Here is a 19,909-nt window from a genome sequence, read left to right as displayed (position 1 = left end):
AAGGTCAAAGGCAGCAGTTTGGAGCAAGATTGGGATCAGTTTAATTAGAAACTACAAGACACTCCCAAAAGGACAGATACCCAAGAGAAAATGGAGTGTGAAACTCCTCTACATATTCAGGAGAATACAGAGTCCAAGTCTATGGACGAGCAGTCCAAACCCATGGATGAGCAGTCAAAGCCTATGGATGAACAAGTGAAAACATCCCAGCAGACTGAGATTATCCCTACTCTACCCACATCAGAGATCATCTTGAAAGTGACCGAAATCCCTCCACTTGATGTGTTCTACAGCCTGCTCCACATGGCGATAGTAAGGAGACAGAGAAAAAGGAAAAGGGTAGAAACACTCGAGCTCCCTCCTGGAAACGAGCCAATGGACATAGTTTGGAGGGACACTCCTTTTAACCCAGCTGAGAACTTGACTAGATTGTCATAGTTCATGGGAGCATATGCAACGACCACCATGGACAAAGCCACTGAATTCTCTACTTTGTTGAGAGAAAAGGAGGAGAGGATTGCACAACTCGAAAAATAGAAAGCAAATGTGAACAAGCAAGTAGCTGAGCAGCTTAACCAATTGTGACATAGCATGGAGGTCCTGAAAATAAGCCACAAAGCCGATATATCGGCTAAAAACATGCAACTCCAAGAATTGCAGCAAGCCATGGAAAAATATAAGGATGTTCCCACTACTGAGGAGTTTGTTAAAGAGGCTCTGGAACTGAATTCCCTCCTAATAAAGAAGCAGGAGAATTTCTACCAAAAGATGTCACACATTACTCCTTATCTAATCACTAGTGACCAACTAACAGATAAGATTATCGACCAGAGAACCGAGTTTACTGATCTCAACACCAGAATCTCAGAATTCATCGAATGGCAAGAAACAGAAGACAAAAGGAAGGCCAATCTGCCTGAAATTGAGGAAACACACAAACACATTCTTTTCACAGATTGGGACGATAGAATCAAACAAGCTAAGCTAGTAGTGGCAAGGGCAGCTGGGGTATTGAAGAATATAATCAAGGCAGTGAACCACACTCTGTTTGTCACCAACCTGCTAAAGGAAGGCAACCTAAAAGAAATGCCCGATTTGGGTGCTTTGCATAAAAGCTGGCAGGAAAAGGCAGAGACTCAAAGGGAGGCAATCGCAAAATTGACCAAGACCAACTCGGAGTCATATTGGCAATACCTCGTAAAACCGCACGGCCAAATCATGACCCTTAACTGTTCACTTCATTCGACTCAGCGGATGTTGCCACCTCTCACCGATGTGATTTTCGCAAGACAACTCATGACACATTTTGGGGCACCTCCTCAACTCAAACCAATGACCGATATTTGCAATTTCAAGGACAAGCTGGCAGACAACAAATCATCATCTTAGTTCTACTCATCAGGGCATTGTTTATTTTTAGAGTTAGTTAACTAGTTAGGAGGAAGGTTGTTTGAAACCTCCTCAAAGTTTTGTATAATCTATTTTTGCACCTTAGTTAGAATAGTATTTATACCCTTCTCATGCATTTAGAGAAGGGTCCAGAATTTTATCAAAAACATTTGAAAAGAATGCACTTTTGTAAGTTTGTGAATGCTTTCATGAAATTATGGAACATGATCATTTCTTTTAGATATCATACTACTTTCCTTTGTTGATGCACTATTGTGTTCTTGGGAGTTAATTTGACTTGAAGAAAGGAGTCGATCCATGTCATTAGTTAAATGAGCAAAACTTCGCACATATGGTACTATTATCTTGTATGATTGATTTTGTTTTCTTTTAATCAGTGACAACACTTTACTTTCATGAATTGTATGTGAGATTTATTCTTTCTGTTAAGCGTTAATTGCACTATTGTATGATGCCTATCTGAAATTGTTAATTTTCATATATATAATTCATCATATATGCGATATATTTTATAAATTTATTTGAATAACTATTTAGTCAAAGAAATTATCTTATACGTTATCATCTCTGTTTATGCATGATTACTCTTTATTATCACATGTTAACCAGATATCTATGTAAATCGCATACCACACAGAAATACCCAAGTTTATATTAGAATAAGTTAGTTAGAAGATTTGGATGATAGAATAGTCATTTAGATTATCATTCTTCTATTTGCAAACCCTCATGAACCACCCACTCTCATATTAAAACCCACACTAGGAAACTAGTCCCATTATCCCCAGTCGGAGCCACCACTTTAAAAGGAAAAGGAGTTGTCTTAAGGTCTGGACTGGGTGGTTATCCCCCATGTTGTCGCAACGATTTTCGAGGCTTCAACATTTTGGTGCTAGAAGGAGGGCCATCCAACTATGAATGGCATATAAATCTAAAGGTCAATCGAAAAACATTCATAAGAGTCAAAACCCCTCCACAACTTCTACACCTTCTAGATCTCGTTCAGAATCTCCTGATCAGAAATCTGAAGTTATAGAAACATCTCCCTCATCTTCTGAAGTAGTAAGACAACCACCTTCCCCAGATTACACTCCCGAGTCTCCCGAAGTTCATTATTTGATACAAAAATTGGAACATATATCCATTTCTGCTGAGAAGCCACAGAGGCCTGAAGTTTCTGATGAAAGTGTCACTTCCTTATTACAACAAACTAGTGTATTAAATAGATTTCAAAGTGAAAGGCTTGGAGTAACCCCTTTTGAGTTCCCCATCCCTCCATGCCATAGGAAAGTTACCTCACTAAGATCTAAATCAGATACCAACAAGATCACATCACCTTTCCATCCATTCACTTCCCCATTCACTTCTACTCAATCCACAACTTCTCAACTATCCACTTCTTTAATTAGTACTGCCACTAGTAGTACTAACCCAATAGTAAGTTTTTCGCCATCTATACCTACTTCTGGACCGACCTTCCCATCTTCTCAGTCTCCAACTCAAGTTATGGCCAATCAACCCGCTCAACCTTGGACAAACCCTGGTGTTGTCTTGGTTGCAAATCCAAATGCACTCCCAGCAAACCTAGAAAAATGGCTACCCAAGTACAATCTCGACGATGGTCTTCCAGCTAAAGAAGATCTAAATAACTTCATGTTGGCCATGAATCTTAATGAAGTTGCACATGAAGATGTTGTAATCAGACTGTTCCCTTATACCTTCCAAGGATCTACTGGATCTTGGTATTTTTCCCTTCCAGCAGGTTCAATTAGGAACTGGGATACTTTTCAAGAAGTATTTCTTGCAAAATTTGGTGTTGATAGGACCATAGCATCCTTGATCAACAATCTTTCTAATTTAAAAGCTAACTCAGATGAAAGGATCAAAGACTTCAACTCCAGATTGAACAAGTTGCTAAATAAAATCCCAGTTGCCTCAAAACCTGTTGTAGATGTACAAATAGAATGGTACATATCGTCTCTTCCCTCTAATATTGCAATTTTCGTTGATAGAGACAATAAGGCTACCTTTGTAGAAAACATGAAAGAAGCCTTGTCTGTAGAAAGAAGGATTATAGCTTTAGAGAAGAGATCACAAACAGATGAGAGGAAGCCAAAGAAAGTAACATTTAAGGATCATTCTAAAAAGAAATTTTCAAAGGACCCTTTCGATCTTGAAGGCTTGCAGAAAGTATTAAAGACAATGTCTAATGAAATGGTTGAAATCAAGAAACAGGTTGCAGAATCCTCTGCTCCCAAGAAACTTTTTCACTCGTTTAAAAGGAATCCTTCTTCTGTATCACAACCCCTTAACACCATTTCAAATGTTGAGTCTGATCAAGAAACAAAAGAAGACTCACCAGCCGAAGAGGAAGCTGAAACGGAAGAAGAAGTTGAATTAAATGGAATGTGGGATTTCATCCTCCCAAATGAAGAAGAGCCACAAGCTATGCCAGTAACTATGAGGAGCAAAAACTCTCCTGACACGTTTATCACAAATCATAAACAAAAAATTGCTAATCCTGTAAAGGAGAAAACAGTAACAAAAAGTCTAAGACTAGTCAGACATACCATATTCCACTAGATTCTCCAAATACTTCCAAAACATTGGTAGTTTCAGATACAGTGGAATACAACATAGTCAAAGATATGAAAATGACTAGAGTAAACATTTCTTTGCATGAACTCACTAAACTCAAAAAACAACAGAAAATTTTGTTAAGAGAATTAAAAGCAGTTCATGTATCCCCTTTTCCATCTGTTGTAGTTACTCAAGCTACCTACGATATGGGAAAACCTCCATCATCTTCCAACAAAGTAGATCCTTTAGATTTAGTCCTAATCGGTGATAGATCTATTTCTCATATTCCTCAATTTTTTCTCACTTACGAAATTTTCAACAGGAATGTTCATAATTGTCTTGTTGATTCAGGAGCCTCTTAAAATATTATGCCAACAACCGTGTGCACCAAATTGAATATTACACCTCAAAAATCTGCGGTACACATAGTTCAATAAGACAGGACAAAAGTAGAGGTACTCGAAGAAATAACATCAGTATCAATCAGGCTTTCCTCTAATCCAAAAGTTTCACAAATAATTGATATTTTAGTGGCTGATATCCCTGAATTTTATGGTTTAATCCTAAGTAGGGATTGGTCTGAAAAGTTTCATGGTTACTTTGCAACTGACTGGTCTCACATGTTGTTGCCACATAATGGTAAACCAAACCAAATCAGGGTAGACCAAGAAAAGTTCATGAAATATACAACCACTGACCTTGAGGGAAGCAATGAACCTGTTGCCTTCACCAATAACATCATTGGAAATTACTCAGCTGAGTCATTTTTGGGATCCTTTAATGCTCAGAGGTCTCCCTTCCTAGATAATGTCGTAGTGTCTCAAATAGAAATTTTTTCACAAACATATGCTTCCAAGTGTGTAAATTTAGTAGATAAAATTTCAAATAATTCTTTGTTCTGGACTCTCTATTTTGATGGTTCCAAATCTGAAGACGGTGCAGGCGCAGGATGCATTTTGATCAATCCGCAAGGAGAGAAAACCATGTTAGCCTGCAGACTTGAATTTCAGTGTACCAATAATGTCGTTGAATATGAAGCATTGATCCAAGGTCTGTACAAAGCCATTGGACTTAATGTCAAATATCTGCAAGTCTATGGTGATTATGAAATAATTATGAAGCAGGTAAGAAATACAATTCATTGTGTCTTTGGGCACCTTAAACATTATCAATCATTAGCCCAGAATCTGACTTCTCACTTCTCTGCTTTTAACATTTCTTCAGTTCCTAGACTGCAAAACGCAAGTGCTGACTTACTTGCTAATGTGGCATCCAAGCTTATACCTGCAGAAGAGTTTAGTCCAGACAGATTTTCAATAGAGTTAATCTTTATTCCATCTATTCCTAATAATGTAACAAATTGGAGAGTATTCAATAACTATGCGGATATAATTAATTTCCTTACATCAGAAGGGTCCTATGAGGAACAAATCATAGACGAACAAGAGCATGATCTCCAAATTAAAAATGATCATAATCAAAACCCAATCCCGAAGTTTGTAGTTAAGATGGAAGATCTCTATGATCTAAAGGATAGTTTCAAGAAAGTTACTAACTCCAAAACTCAAAGTTCTACTTTGAGATTTGAAGTAGTAAACTTAGGGTGAACTGAAAAACCTCAAAATGTCAACCTAGGTCTTGGCCTATCATCAGAAGAAAGGATATCATTCATTAGGTTGTTGAAAACATGCAAAGGTATCTTTGCCTGGGATTACTCAGATCTCAAAACCTATGATACCTCTGTAATTCAACATACCATACCTATGACTTCGAACGAAAAGCCAGTTCAACAGAAGCTTTCTTAAAATTCACCCAAACCTTGAAAGCCAAATCAAATCCGAATTAAACAAGCTTTTGAAAGCCAAAATAATCTTCCATGTTAGACAATCTAAATGGGTATCGAATATGGTGCATGTAAGGAAAAAGAATGGTGATATTAGGATTTGTATCGATTTTAGGAACCTGAATAAAGCTTGTCAAAAAGATAACTTTCCTTTGCCTACTACGGAACAAATATTGCAATCAGTTGTAGGTTCTGAATTAATGTCTTTTCTAGATGGATTCTCAGGATATAATCAAATTCTTATGCATCTAGATGATAGATTAAAGACAACATTCATGACCAAGTGGGGAACATACGCCTATCAGAAGATGCCTTTTGGACTCATTAACGCAGGTTCTACATTCCAACATGCTATGGATATTGCCTTTAAAGGTCTGATTAATAAATCAGTTGTTATTTACTTAGATGACATCATAGTCTTTTCTAAGGATAGGAACAATCATTTAAGTGACCTGAAGCATATTTTTGAAAGATGCACGAAATATGGCATTTCCTTAAATCCCAAAAAATCTTATTTTTCTTTACCGGAAGGCAAACTCCTTGGGTTTATAGTATCCAAGAAAGGGATTTACATTGATCCCGATAGAGTCCAAGAGATCGAAAAGATTCCTCTCTCACATAACAAGAATACCATGCAATCATTCCTAGGCCAAATTAATTTTGTAAAAAGATTTGTCCCAAACTTTTCACAGATTGTCCTACCCCTTCAAACAATGAGACGAAAAAACACAATTTTCAAATGGGGAAAACATGAAAGGGAGTCATTTGAGTTGATTAAAAAAGCCATTATTAATGCTCCTTCACTGACAACTCCTGACTTTCTCAAACCTTTCATATTATATAATTTTTCATCTAATACATCATATGCAACAGTTCTTACACAACTAAATGATGAAAATATCGAAGCACCTATCTCCTTTTTCAATTCTAACTTGCAAGGTGTCGAGTTAAATTATTTAGCTGTCGAGAAACAAGCATTTGCTGTTAAAACCTTGAAACATTTCAGACCTTTTCTTCTTAAAGCCCATACAAAGATAATGGTACCCTACCCCGCAGTAAGGCAATTATTAATCCAAAGAGAAGTAGGGGAGAAAAGAGCCAATTGAGTTACTGCACTTCAAGAATATGATGTGGAAATCCAGCCAACTAAAATTGTTAGGGGTCAAGGTTTTTGCAGGATGTTAACAGGAGCTTCCCAGTTATCACCAGAAGAAGATCAAGGTAATGAAGTACAAATATCACAGGTAATCCTCAATGATACACAATCACAATATGTTGATTTGAAATATTATTTAAAGAACAGATATGCTCCTATGCACCTTAATTACAAAACAAAGCGTGCTTTAAGGTTGAAATCAAATCAATATCAATTAGTCGATGATGTATTGTTTAGAAAAAATTATGATTCAGTATTACTAAGATGTTTGGAGAAACCTGAAGCTGAAAAGGTCATGCAAGAATTACATGAAGGACCAGTTGGAGGACATTTCGAAGGAAATACCACAGCTCACAAAATCCTACATGCAGGATATTATTGGCCAATGATATTTAAGGATACACATGAATATGCAAGAAAGTGTAAAACTTGTCAAACTACAACCAGAAGAGAAAGGAAGCCAACATTCCCTTTGCAACCAGTAAACATCCAACAACCATTTGAACAATGGGGATTAGACATAATTGGTGAGGTTGTTCCTAACTCTTCCAATTGCATAGATTCATCCTTATAGATACTAAATATAATACAAAATGGGTAGAAGCTATCCCCTTAAGGATAGCCAATACATAAAGCATTACATAATTCATTGATCAGTACATTATTACCATATTTGGCTTACCCTCAGCGTTAATGTTTGACAATGCATCTTGCTTTTCTGGAAATGTAATGGTAGAATTTGCTCTAAAGTGAGGTTTTAAGCTAAAATATTCAACCAACTATTATCCACAAGATAATGGATTAGCAGAATCAACAAACAAAAACCTCATCAGAATTATCAAAAGGACTATTGACCAAAATCATAAGAATTGGCACAAAGCATTGACATTTGCTCTATGGGCAGACAAAATTACACAGGAGGCATCTATTGGTTCGTCCCCTTTTGCTTTGGTTTATGGGAAAGAAGTTGTTCTTCCCACTAACATAGAAATCCCATCTCTTGCCCTAGTGCAATTCATCGATGAAAACGCTTCTTCTTCTCTCCAAGCTAGAGAGTTTCAGATTCTTAACCTTGAAGAAGAACGAGAAAAGGCCAAAGCAACCCACTTCCATCATCAACTATTAGTCAAAGCCTCTTTTGATACAACCTCTGCTAGTCAAAAAACTTTTGAAGTAGGGGATTTGGTTTTAAAATGGGAAAAGCAAATGAGGAAAAAGGTAAACATACCAAATTTCAAAGACTATGGCTTGGCCCTTTTCAAATTATTGAGAAAATTGGACAATCAACGTTTCTTTTACAAGACTTATTAGGTAAGAAGGATTTTTTGCCCGTTAATGGGCAAATCTTGAAAAAATACTTTTCTTAGAAGACAACCTCTCCAATTTTGTATCATATTGCCTTTCAAATTCTCAGGAAAATAAAGTTTAAGTAGTATTTACTTTTGGCTTTTCAAAATAAATTCTTTGATAATATTTCTGATTTTTCACTTCTATAAGTAAGTAAAAGTTAAAAGAAATAATTAGGACATTCGAGTACCAAAGAAAACCTCATTTCTTTGAAAAACTTGATCTTGCTAAAAACATTTATTCTATGAACAAACTCTTCTCTTTTAGAGTATGAATGTCTTGTTATCAGTCAAGAAAATAAATCTTTAACCTAGTAAGGACTTTCTGCAGATCAGTATCCTAAAACTCTATCATTATCATCCAAAATTCTCAAAAGAGCCAATGATTCACCCCATTTGATAAAATTTTCCTTTTTTTCAGAGTTTAATTCTAAAATGTAGAAAACTTAGAAGATGAAAAGTCTCATTGCGAGCTTGTTTACCATGGTCATAGGGAAATAATTAAACTGATATTACCAATACTGCATATCAAAACAGGGTAATAGCCGATGATCTCATTGATCAGAAGACAAGGGGTATCATCAAGAGCCAACTTGTTCAATTTAGTTACAACCAGTGAATGGCATTGTCATTATTAGGTTACTAAGCCTAGACGATGTCTTTTAAGAAACCTAAAAGAAAAGATTATATTAAAAAGGAAAAAGGAACAAGATCCAAATGAGATTCAAAGCAAGTGAATATCATTTTGAAATTTGAAAATTGCTTCAGATGGGATAATGAATCATTGCTGGCTAAAAGATAACCCTGTCGAGGCTATGAACGCCTGCTGGCAGCAGAGGCTCTATCTGTGATAAATGAGTAAACATCAAAGACTAATTTGTAGAGTACACCTGCTATATCACTTTAACTCTTATTATTGACTGATGCAAACATTTGTATTTATATCATTACAAGAGTAAAGTAGTTGAATAAATGGATTATGTAAGTGATAACGATTCTAGAGAAATGTTGTTTACTTTATAACTCATGCTATTATTATTCCTATAACTCTAATTACTTTGAAAAGTTTTAGAAATTTTAGAAAACTACTCAGAGATAGCTGGTTCTCCCAAGTGAATCGCCAATTGTTGTACTATGTAACAACCCCCCCATTTATGAATAACAATAGCTAGGTTAGAGATATAAATGGGGACCCTTTTTAAATTTTTAGTCTTAGGATAATAAAACCTAACTCTAAGAAATTGCCTTGAAAAATCATGCAAAACAACCCAAGGAGGAGATCCTTATAGCAAATCGCAAATCGCACTTTTCCATGTGACTATCATAAAACACCTTTAAAAATCTGTGATGCACGATCAAACCTCCCGCTGCGATATCCCGATTATAAGCACCTTGTCATTTTACAAATTGCACTTTGCAAACTTCGCAAGTAATTAAGCTATGCCATTACAATGCCCATTAACGATTTGTGAAATGTGATATTGCCACAATCGCAATCACATTTCACCTTATAGTAATCACAACGCTATATTGTATCCATTTGAAGATTGCAATATGCGAATAAGAGCGGTAAGCGTGTGAAATAATTACGTTTTAAATACAAACACGAACGAATTGACAGGATAAAAAATATTTAGCGGCCCGAGGAGAGTTAATCATTTTCCAAGTTATGGGTAGTTAACATTGAGTATCTCATTAAACCTTTCTCACGATCCAAGGTCATTTCAAAAATGCCTTCAATCTTAATTGCCCGATATTGTCTGCGCTGATATATCTTGTCCATTTCAGGCAAGCTACAAAAGGCAAGTCATTAAGGAAGGTGATGCAGAAACAAAAAAAGCAGAGCATTGCAGAACCCAAGTTTACATAGATGGCTCCCATATTCTCTGATACAGTCTGCAACTCTGATGGAGGAGCAACATCTTGGGAGGTCATTTACAATACACTTGAGGACAAGCATCCCAATATTACTGTTACAAGAGCAACAACTGACTCAACAAGACCTTCGGGGCTTCAATTCAAGGACGTTGCATGTTCTTTCTTGCATAGGATAGGAGAGAGGGCTAAAATCCTCCCATACACGGATATGATCAGGTGGGTGGTCGAAAACCTCACCATTGAAGATAGGAAATTCAGGAATTCAAGAAACAAACTCATGGAATCGTTTAGAGCAGAGGATATGAAGAAAATGTATCATATACCTGATCCTCAAGATATATATGATAAGACATACATGGCCAGCTTTGCAAATAAGAACCCAGACCCCTTCAAGTTGATCTAGGGCTGGAGAGTATTAGACAACAAATTCAAATTTGACAAATCGGTTATGTATGCTATAGCCTCTTTGGCAAACCCCTATAACTATGCAGCTGCTATGTTAGGTAGACTATATGGGTTTCCCAATAATTCTAAGTTTTCCATAGAATGGATTCCTCTAATTGATGTCTGCATTAATTCCCACATCATGAATTGGGCCACCATCCTATTTGATAACCTAGCCACCATCATTACCGAGTATCGACAGAAGAGAGCCTCATCTCCAGAGAACCTTCCCCCTTTCTATTTTTATGCCTACATTATGGACGCCATTTGTTTTTGCACTGCATTTCCTACCATGGGTTGGAAATGGACTTTACAAGACCCCTACCCTATCCACCTCAGTCATAAGAAAATATGGGAATCCCATTATATACCCCATTTCTATAAGATATGTCATTCTGTTGGTTTGCCCCTGCATCAAATAATTTTCAATAAGAGACCCCCAGGTTTTCCCAAGAAGCCACAACAGACCTTCTAGCTATGGAAAAATATTTTATTGAAGAATGGCTCACCTACATTAGGGTTTTTGGTAGCACATCCGACCCACATGTCCTTCCTTTGTATGTTTCTGACAAATTATTAGCAAGGCAAATTGCCTACCAGACCATATGAAAAGGCCTAACTAAAGTCCTCAAAGAAAACAATAAGTTATTATGGCCCTCTTTTCCTGTCAAGGGTGGTTCTTTCACTTTAGCAAATTGTAATCATGCCATTAAGGAGTCAACAAACATGTAAGCCCTCAAGCTTCATACATTGTCGAAAAGGAAATTCGATCCAGACAAGGTAACACATAACATCACTACTGCAGTATAGCTCAAGCCATACAACCATGGGGATAACGATTTTGAAGACCTGTTACAGTCAGCCAAGTCCTTCGAACAAGCATTTGAATGGGCTAAAACAAACCTGAGTCCTAATTTTTTTTAAAGATTTCAGGAATTCAGAAATGAAAGGCTCGCAGTAATCCCACTACAATTGTTGAAAATCGAAGATAAGCCTACTCCAAGTGTGACTATTAATAGTGAAGGACCTAGTTCTCGCACAACATCTCAAGTGAATACTGAGAAAACACCAGATATGGGGAAGGCCCAAGGGACAAATAATACAACAAAGTCCAGCAAGAAGTCAGCTGAGAAATAGGTTCTAAGCACCCCACCTAAAGAAATCAGTTCAGAGGTCAAAGGCAACAGTTTGGAGCAGGAGTGGGATCAATTTAATAAAAAACTGCAAGACACTCCCAAAACGACAGATACCCAAGAGACAATGGAGTGTCAAACTCCTCTACATATTCAGGAGAATACATAGTCCAAGTCTATGGACGACCAGTCCAAACCCATGGATGAGCAGTCAAAGCCTATGGATGAACGGGCGACAACATCCTAGCAAACTGAGATTATCCCTGCTCTACCCACATTAGAGATCATCTTGAAAGTGTCTGAAATCCCTCCACTTGATGTGTTCTACAACCCGCTCCACAAGGCAGTAGTAAGGAGACAAAGAAAAAGGAAAAGGATAGAAATACCCGAGATCCCACCTGGAAATGAGCCAATGGACATAGTTTGGAGGGACATTCCTTTCAACCCAGCTGAGAACTTGACTAGATTGTCACAGTTCACGGGAGCATATGCAATGGCCACCATGGACAAAGGCACTGAAGTCTCTACTTTGTTGAGAGAAAAGGAGGAGAGGATTGCACAGCTCAAAACAGAGAAAGAAAGTGTGAACAAGCAAGCAGATGAGGAGCTTGCCCAATTGCAACAGAGCATGGAGGTCTTAAAAATAAGCCACAAAGCCGATATATCGGAAAAAAACATGCAACTCCAAGAATTGCAGCAAGCCATGGAAAAATATAAGGATGTTCCCACTATTGAGGAGTTCGTTAAAGAGGCTCTGGAACTGAATTCCCTCCTAATAAAGCAGCAAGAGCATTTCTGCCAAAAGATGTCACACGTTACTCCTTATCTGATCACCAGTGACCAACTAACAGATAAGGCTATCGACCAGAGAACCGAGTTTATTGATCTCAATACCAGAATCTCAGAGTTCATCGAATGGAAAGAAACAGAAGAGGGAAGGAAGGCCAATCTACCTGAAATTGAGGAAACACACAAAGACATTCTTTTCACAGATTGGGACGTGAGAATCAAGCAAGCTAAGCTAGCAGTGGCAAGGGCAGCTGGGGTATCGAAGAATATAATCAAGGCAGTGAACCACACTCTGTTTGTCACCAACCTGCTAAAGGAAGGCAACCTAAAAGAAATGCCCGATTTAGGTGCTTTGCATAAAAGCTGGCAAGAAAAGGCGGAGACTCAAAGGGAGGCAATCGCAAAATTGACCAAGACCAACTGGGAGTCGTATTGGCAATACCTCGTAAAACCGCACAGCTAGATCATGACCCTTAACTACTGAAGGCAGCCTAAAAGAAATGCCCGATTTGGGTGCTTTTCATAAAAGCTGGCAAGAAAAGGCGGAGACTCAAAGGGAGGCAATCACAAAATTGACCAAGACCAACTGGGAGTCATATTGGCAATACCTCGTAAAACCGCACAGCTAGATCATGACCCTTAACTGCTCACTTCATTCGACTCAACGGATGTTGCCACCTCTCACCAATGCGATTTTCGTAGGACAGCTCAGGACACATTTTGGGGCACCTCCTCAACTCAAACCAATGACTGATATTTGCAATTTGAAGGAAAAGTTGGCAGACAACAAATCATCATCTTAGTTCTACTCATTAGGCCACTGTTTATTTTTGGAGTTAGTTAACTAGTTAGGAGGAAGGTTGTTTGAAACCTCCTCAAATTTTTGTATAATCTATTTTTGCACCTTAGTTAGAATAGTATTTATACCCTTCTCATGCATTTAGAGAAGGGTCCAGAATTTTATCAAAAACATTTGCAAAGAATGCACTTTTGTAAGTTTGTGAATGATTTCGTGAAATTATGGAACATGATCATTTCTTTTAGATATCATACTACTTTCCTTTGTTGATGCACTATTGTGTTCTTCGGAGTTAATTTGACTTGAAGAAAAGAGTCGATCCATGTCATTAGTTAAATGAGCAAAACTTCTCACATATGGTACTATTATCTTGTATGATTGATTATGTTTTCTTTTAGTCGGTGACAACACTTTACTTTCATGAATTGTATGTGAGATTTATTCTTTCTGTTAAGTGTTAATTGCATTATTGTATGATGCATATCTGAAATTGTTAATTTTCATATATATAATTCATCATATATGCGATATATTTTATAAATTTCTTTGACTAACTATTTAGTCAAAGAAATTATCTTATACGTTATCATCTCTATTTATGCGTGATTAATATTTATTATCACATGTTAACTAGATACCTATGTAGATCGCATACCACACAGAAATACCCGAGTTTATATTATAATAAGTTAGTTAGAAGATTTGCATGATAGAATAGGTCATTTAGATTATCATTATTCTATTTGCAAACGCTCATGAACCACACACTCTCATATTAAAACCCACACTGGGAAACTGGTCCCATTATCCCTAGTCGAAGCCACCACTTTAAACGGAAAAGGAGTTGTCTTAAGGTTCGGACTGGGTGGTTATCCCCCATGTTGTCGCAGTGATTTTTGAGGCTTCAACGGGACCCAACACTAAAAATTCCACCTAATGTTTCGATCTAATGGACTCCCCACCCAGTATGCATACGTGAAGTCACACAACTTCACTCCCTTTGCTCTTCTGTACCATATTCCAAACTAGGTAGTGCCTCTGAGGTATTGTAAAACATGCTTAGCTACCCTACAAAATAATTTGGCTCGCCTGACCATAGCTTGGTTCAACTGGTTGACTTCATAGCACATATTCGGTTGTGTATTCATAAAGTACATCAGTGGACCCACTAGTTGTCGATAAATGGTATCATCCACTTCCTCACCTGAAGTGGCATCCTCCTTCCTTAAGTTGGTCATTAGAGATGTCCCCATGGGCTTGCAACTCTCCATGCAGAATCTTTGTAGTATCTCATTTGCATACTTTCCTTGAAATACAAATATCTCCCCATCACCTTGCCATACTTCCAATCCGAGGAAGTAGTGCATGAGACCCATGTCCTTCATTTCAAATTCTCTTCCAAGGTCCTCCTTGCAAGATCAGATCAACTATTCATCACCAGTTAGAATCAATTCATCAACATATAAGACAATAATCAACCATTTACCTTCTATAAAAATATGATAGAGGTTTGCATCTACTTCACTTTTGGTGAAGCCTAAACCGGTGAGATAGCTATCGATCCTGGTGTACCAAGCATGGGGTGCTTGTTTGAGACCGTACAACATTTGCTTTATTCTGCACAAATGAGACTCACGATAAAAAGTCTCAAAGCCTTATGGTTACTGGATGTACACCTCCTCCTTAATAACCCCATTGAGAAATTTTGTTTTTACATCCATCTGGTGGATCTTCCATCCCATCTGGGCAGCAAGAGCAAGAATTGATCTAATGGATGGGTACCTTGTTACAGGAACAAAGGTCTCCTCATAGTCAATTTGTTCAACTTGAGAGTAATCGTTGGCCACAAATCTGGCCTTATACTTCTCTATGCTTCCGTCTGCTGCCTTATTTACCTTGAAGATCCATCTCGAACCTACAATTGGCTTATTTGTTGGTCGTGGTACCACTTCCAAAACATTGTTATTTACAATGGATTACTATTCCTCCACCATTGCATCAACCCATACATGTTTCTCTACCGCTTCCTCGAAATAGGATGGTTCATTCTCTACAAGCTCAATCATTAAAGCCATGTAGTCAGTGTACCGATCTGGTGACCTTCTCTGCCTGCGCAAATTTGACGGAGCACCCACATTCTCCCTCGCATCCTGCATAAGTTTCACAGCTTCCCTAGTCCTTTTTTTGCTTCTCTAGATGGTTCTGCTTGAGTGGTTGTCTCCACTCTTTGCTCCTCAATTTGTGGTTGTTCCACAACTTCTTGAGGCTCCTCCTTTGGGGCTAAAAGCTCCTCTTCTTGTGGGATCTGAAGCTCCCTCTCGAGAGAGCACCTCATCGCTTTCTCCTCATTAAATTTTACATCCCTTTGAACAAATGTCATTTTGAGGGATGGCAAGTACAGATGTTAGTTATGGGGAGTTTATGTGTAACCCAAAAATACCCCCAATTCTATTGTCGGCTCGAGCTTCTTCCTTGATTTTTTCGAGACATGGCAATAAACAGAGGCTCCAAAAATCCTGAAATGCGACACATCTGACTTTCTCCCCAAGAAAGCCTCCTTCAATGTAATCATGCCCAGAATCAGATGAGGACATTGGTTCTGCAAATAGAATGTTGTGTTGCATGCCTTTGCCCACAAAGTGCAGAGGTATTCCTTGGTTATGCAACATCGCCCTCGTTGCTCCCACAATGATACAGTTCTTTCTCTCGGCCATCCCATTCTGTTGTGGGTTGTGGGGTGTTGTCAACTCTCATCAAATGCCTTCTATTACACAAAAAATATTAAATTCATTCGACACGTACTCACCTCCATTATTATTCATGAGACCCTTCACCTTCTTGTCTGTTTCTTTCTCAACCAGTGCCTTAAATTCTACGAACTTGGATAATGTCTCATCTTTCTTCCGCATGAAGAAGATCCAACACTTCCGTGAGAAGTAATCAATAAAAATGACAAAATATTTGTGCCTGACATTGGAGGCTATCGAGAAAGGTCCATAGACATCAGAGTGGATCCTTTCTAGGACTGCATTTGCTTTGTTGTCCCGATCATGGAATGTGGATTTTGTGTACTTCCCCAAAGTACATCCTTTGCATACACCCTGCTGCTCAAGTGCTCCTTTGGGGAGGCCTATGGTTATATGTTGCAAAATATTCAAGATGCCATGATGAAAATGGCCAAGTCTTCTATGCCAAAGTTCACCATCATCGTTGCTCTGCACCTTCTCCAGCTTAGTTCTTAATGTAACATAATCCTCCAAGTCTAGCTTATACAGGTTCTTCACACAAACACTGATTTGATTCACATATCTGGTGGCTATGTGCCTCAAGAATGCCTTTCCTTGATCAAGATCACATCATAACCATGGTCTTCGAAAACTGCAACAGAGACGAAATTTTTCTTTAGGCCCGGAACAAACATGACATCCTTGAGCCTAAGGGGGGAGCCTGACTCCCTTTGAAAGGGGACTGTACCAATCTCGGTCACGCTATACCTTCCATCATCCCCCATATCTATGTGCATCTACAAGTCTTTTTCCTCTAGGCCACTAAAAAAATCTCTACACCATGTCATGTGGAACAATGCACCTGAATCCAAGTACCACACGCTCCCCATCATTGTGTTGGCCATGCATGCAATAAGGGTAAAGTCAAGCTCAAACTATGAATCCAAGGCTTCACCTATTGCTCCTCCTGAGGTATTATTGCTTTCCTTCTTGTGTGGACACTTATGGCATAGTGCCTGAATTCATGAAAATGGAAGCATTTAATTTTGGACAAATCTTTCTTCTTGCCCCCTTGACTGGATTCTAGTTTGGATTGAGATTTCTTCCATTTTCCCTTCTTTGCCTTTCCAACCAATGCAAAGTTTTCTTCATCCTCGCCCTTGGATGAAGTCCCATCTATGGTATTCGGCCTTATTTCCTCTTGTACCAAATCAGACCATAAGCGCTCCCAATTTGATAGTTTCTCCCTTCCATTCACTGAATCTTGATAGTTATGCCATCTCTTTGCAAGGCCCAAAAGGGCTAGGCTTACCAAGTCTTATTCAGGGACATTCACACCAACCCCACAAAGTTCATCATGACATTGTGTGAACTTGCTCAGATATTGCAGAATTGTGTCATTCTTTTGCATCTTGATACTTCGAATTTTATCCTTCAGTGCTAACTTCCTATGGTCACTATTATTCTTGAACAATTTTGTCAATGCTTTCCACATTGCGAATGAAGTTTCTTTTCCATGGAGATTTGAGACTATGTGATCCCGTACTACCTCCAAAATTATTCTCCTTGCCTTGGCTACATCTTTATTCCACTAAGCAAGGTTATGTGCATCAGATTCTGGTGGTTTTGCAACATTTATCTTGATGTATTATAGCAATCCATTGTCATCCAATAACACCTCCATGCGATTCTTCCATGCAACAAAATTAGAGTTGCCTTCCAAGGCATACAGTAGCCTTAGTCCATTGAAGGCCATCTTCTCAGCTCTGAAGAAATCTTGTTGCACTGAGCTCCAAAATCGAACCTCCTAAGAAACAACTTTGAATTCTCGCTCTAATGTGAATCCTGCTCTGATACCATGTAGAAATTATGATGTACATTTGTAGTTGCTCATGAAATTTTAATCAAAATCACAAGACACAAACTTACTCTACTACTCTGCGGAAAGTGATTCACAATCTAGAACACAAATTTTAGACATGCAATAAGAAATAACACACATGCAACAAGTATTTTCCTAGGGAAAGCAAAATGTTGAAAACCCCAATGCATGCTTGCATTAGTCTGATGAATAGAGATGTATTATAATTGCTTTGCTCAACTGAGCACAACCTGCAAGTGCTGAAAGTATTTGACCCAGACTTAGTCATTTTTTGCCTCTGCTTGAGCTCCTATTTCCTTGCATTGTTCCTTAAGAAATTAGGCCCCTATTATTTAAGAATTCCTCCAAAATGGATTGCGCAATTCCTTTGGTTGATCATTTGTCTGCATGCAACACCTGTACACTCAAGACTAGTCTACAACTAATGTTACATTGCCTTGGAATCTCCACCAAGCCCAGGGAACCTGAATTCTCTGCATGCACTAGAAATTTTGGGTTGATTGATTAGTTAACTAGATGATCATTGAGTTTGATTGAAGTCCCACTGCTTAACTAACCTTCCACTAGTTCCTCCAAAAGTTGGAACTAGCTTAACTCAAAATAACTTGAGATAATTGACCTTGATTGCTACAAATTAGCAACCACACATGTTAAATTGAACTCTAACTCCTCCAACTCGAATTTACTGAGTAAATTGGGTGACACAAGCCATGTCACACAAGTTAACTACATCCAAGTTGTCTACTAATGTGGAAATTCAAATTTTCTCAATTTAATCAAGGAAAAATCAAATTGAGAATTTATTTCTGCATTTTTCAACATAGAAGGGTGAAATGAGCGTGTGTAACCTTTTGTTGTAACTGTACACTCCATTGCATGCCTTTTGGTGTAACATGTTTTTCTCCCTACTGCGAGTCCCTTCCCTTTCTTTGATATTTCCTTTTATCTCTCTCATTGCCCACATTTACTTATGCCTCTTCGTGCCCCCCTCTCTTCTCCTGACTCCCTCCTTTTATACTATTCAACTCCTACTCATGGTAGTTAAGGTTGAGCCCTGTTGGACTAGCTAGAGGTGTCCCCTTGCCCCCGCATAGCCCTGTCACTATTGATGGGTTTGCAGGCTAGTAATTTTTTTTTGCCATTTGGCCCTTTCCTCCAGGCTCATTCCCGGCTCGGCAAATATCCTCCACCATGTGGTAAGAATCCTGTAATATCTGTCGGTGGTTAGAGATTCCTTCATTGCACTATGAACCTCATACCTGTGAGCCTATCCCCATTTATTCGCTCTCACTTGTTGAATTATATCCACTAGATTAGGTTTATGTTGAATCATATGTACTCTATCCAATCTTAATAATAAAATTAGGCTTATAATCTTAATAAGCACCTCATACAAAGAATTGTTTATTGAGAAATAATGTCACATTCTACTGTTGTTCCTTTTTCCTAATTGGTGTCTTTGAATTGGGTTAGTTTAGTTGTTAAGAATATTTTTCCAGGTCATGTATACCAAGATAACTTAATAAGGTGTTCACAATAGCCATAGGGTAATAAACGTATTTATAATATCCATACAAATGCAAGGGGAACAAGACCTCATTCACGCTATATACATGCATGTATCGAAACTGGGACCACTAGCACAATGTCAACCTACTTAGCAAGATAACTGAGGTCATTACAACCCCTCCCCCTTAAGGGGAACACCATCCTCAGTGTTCTATGACCATAAACAAAATATGTTAATGACAAATCTCACCATTAGATTCATTTCGTCGAAATGATTTTCATGATAAAAATTTTCCTCGAGTAGGTTCCATAACCATATGATATGGTATTACATTTAGTTATAATGCACTCATCATTGGGCTTGCCAATAAGGCAATGGTTAAATTGGTCTTCAAGACACAAAGTAAGGTGATC

This window comes from Pinus tabuliformis, chromosome 6, assembly GCF_031772625.1.
Source record: "Pinus tabuliformis cultivar Carrire ecotype Pingquan chromosome 6, CPIR1, whole genome shotgun sequence".
In the NCBI taxonomy this organism is placed as follows: Eukaryota; Viridiplantae; Streptophyta; class Pinopsida; order Pinales; family Pinaceae; genus Pinus; species Pinus tabuliformis.
Note: the sequence above shows the minus strand (reverse complement) of the source record.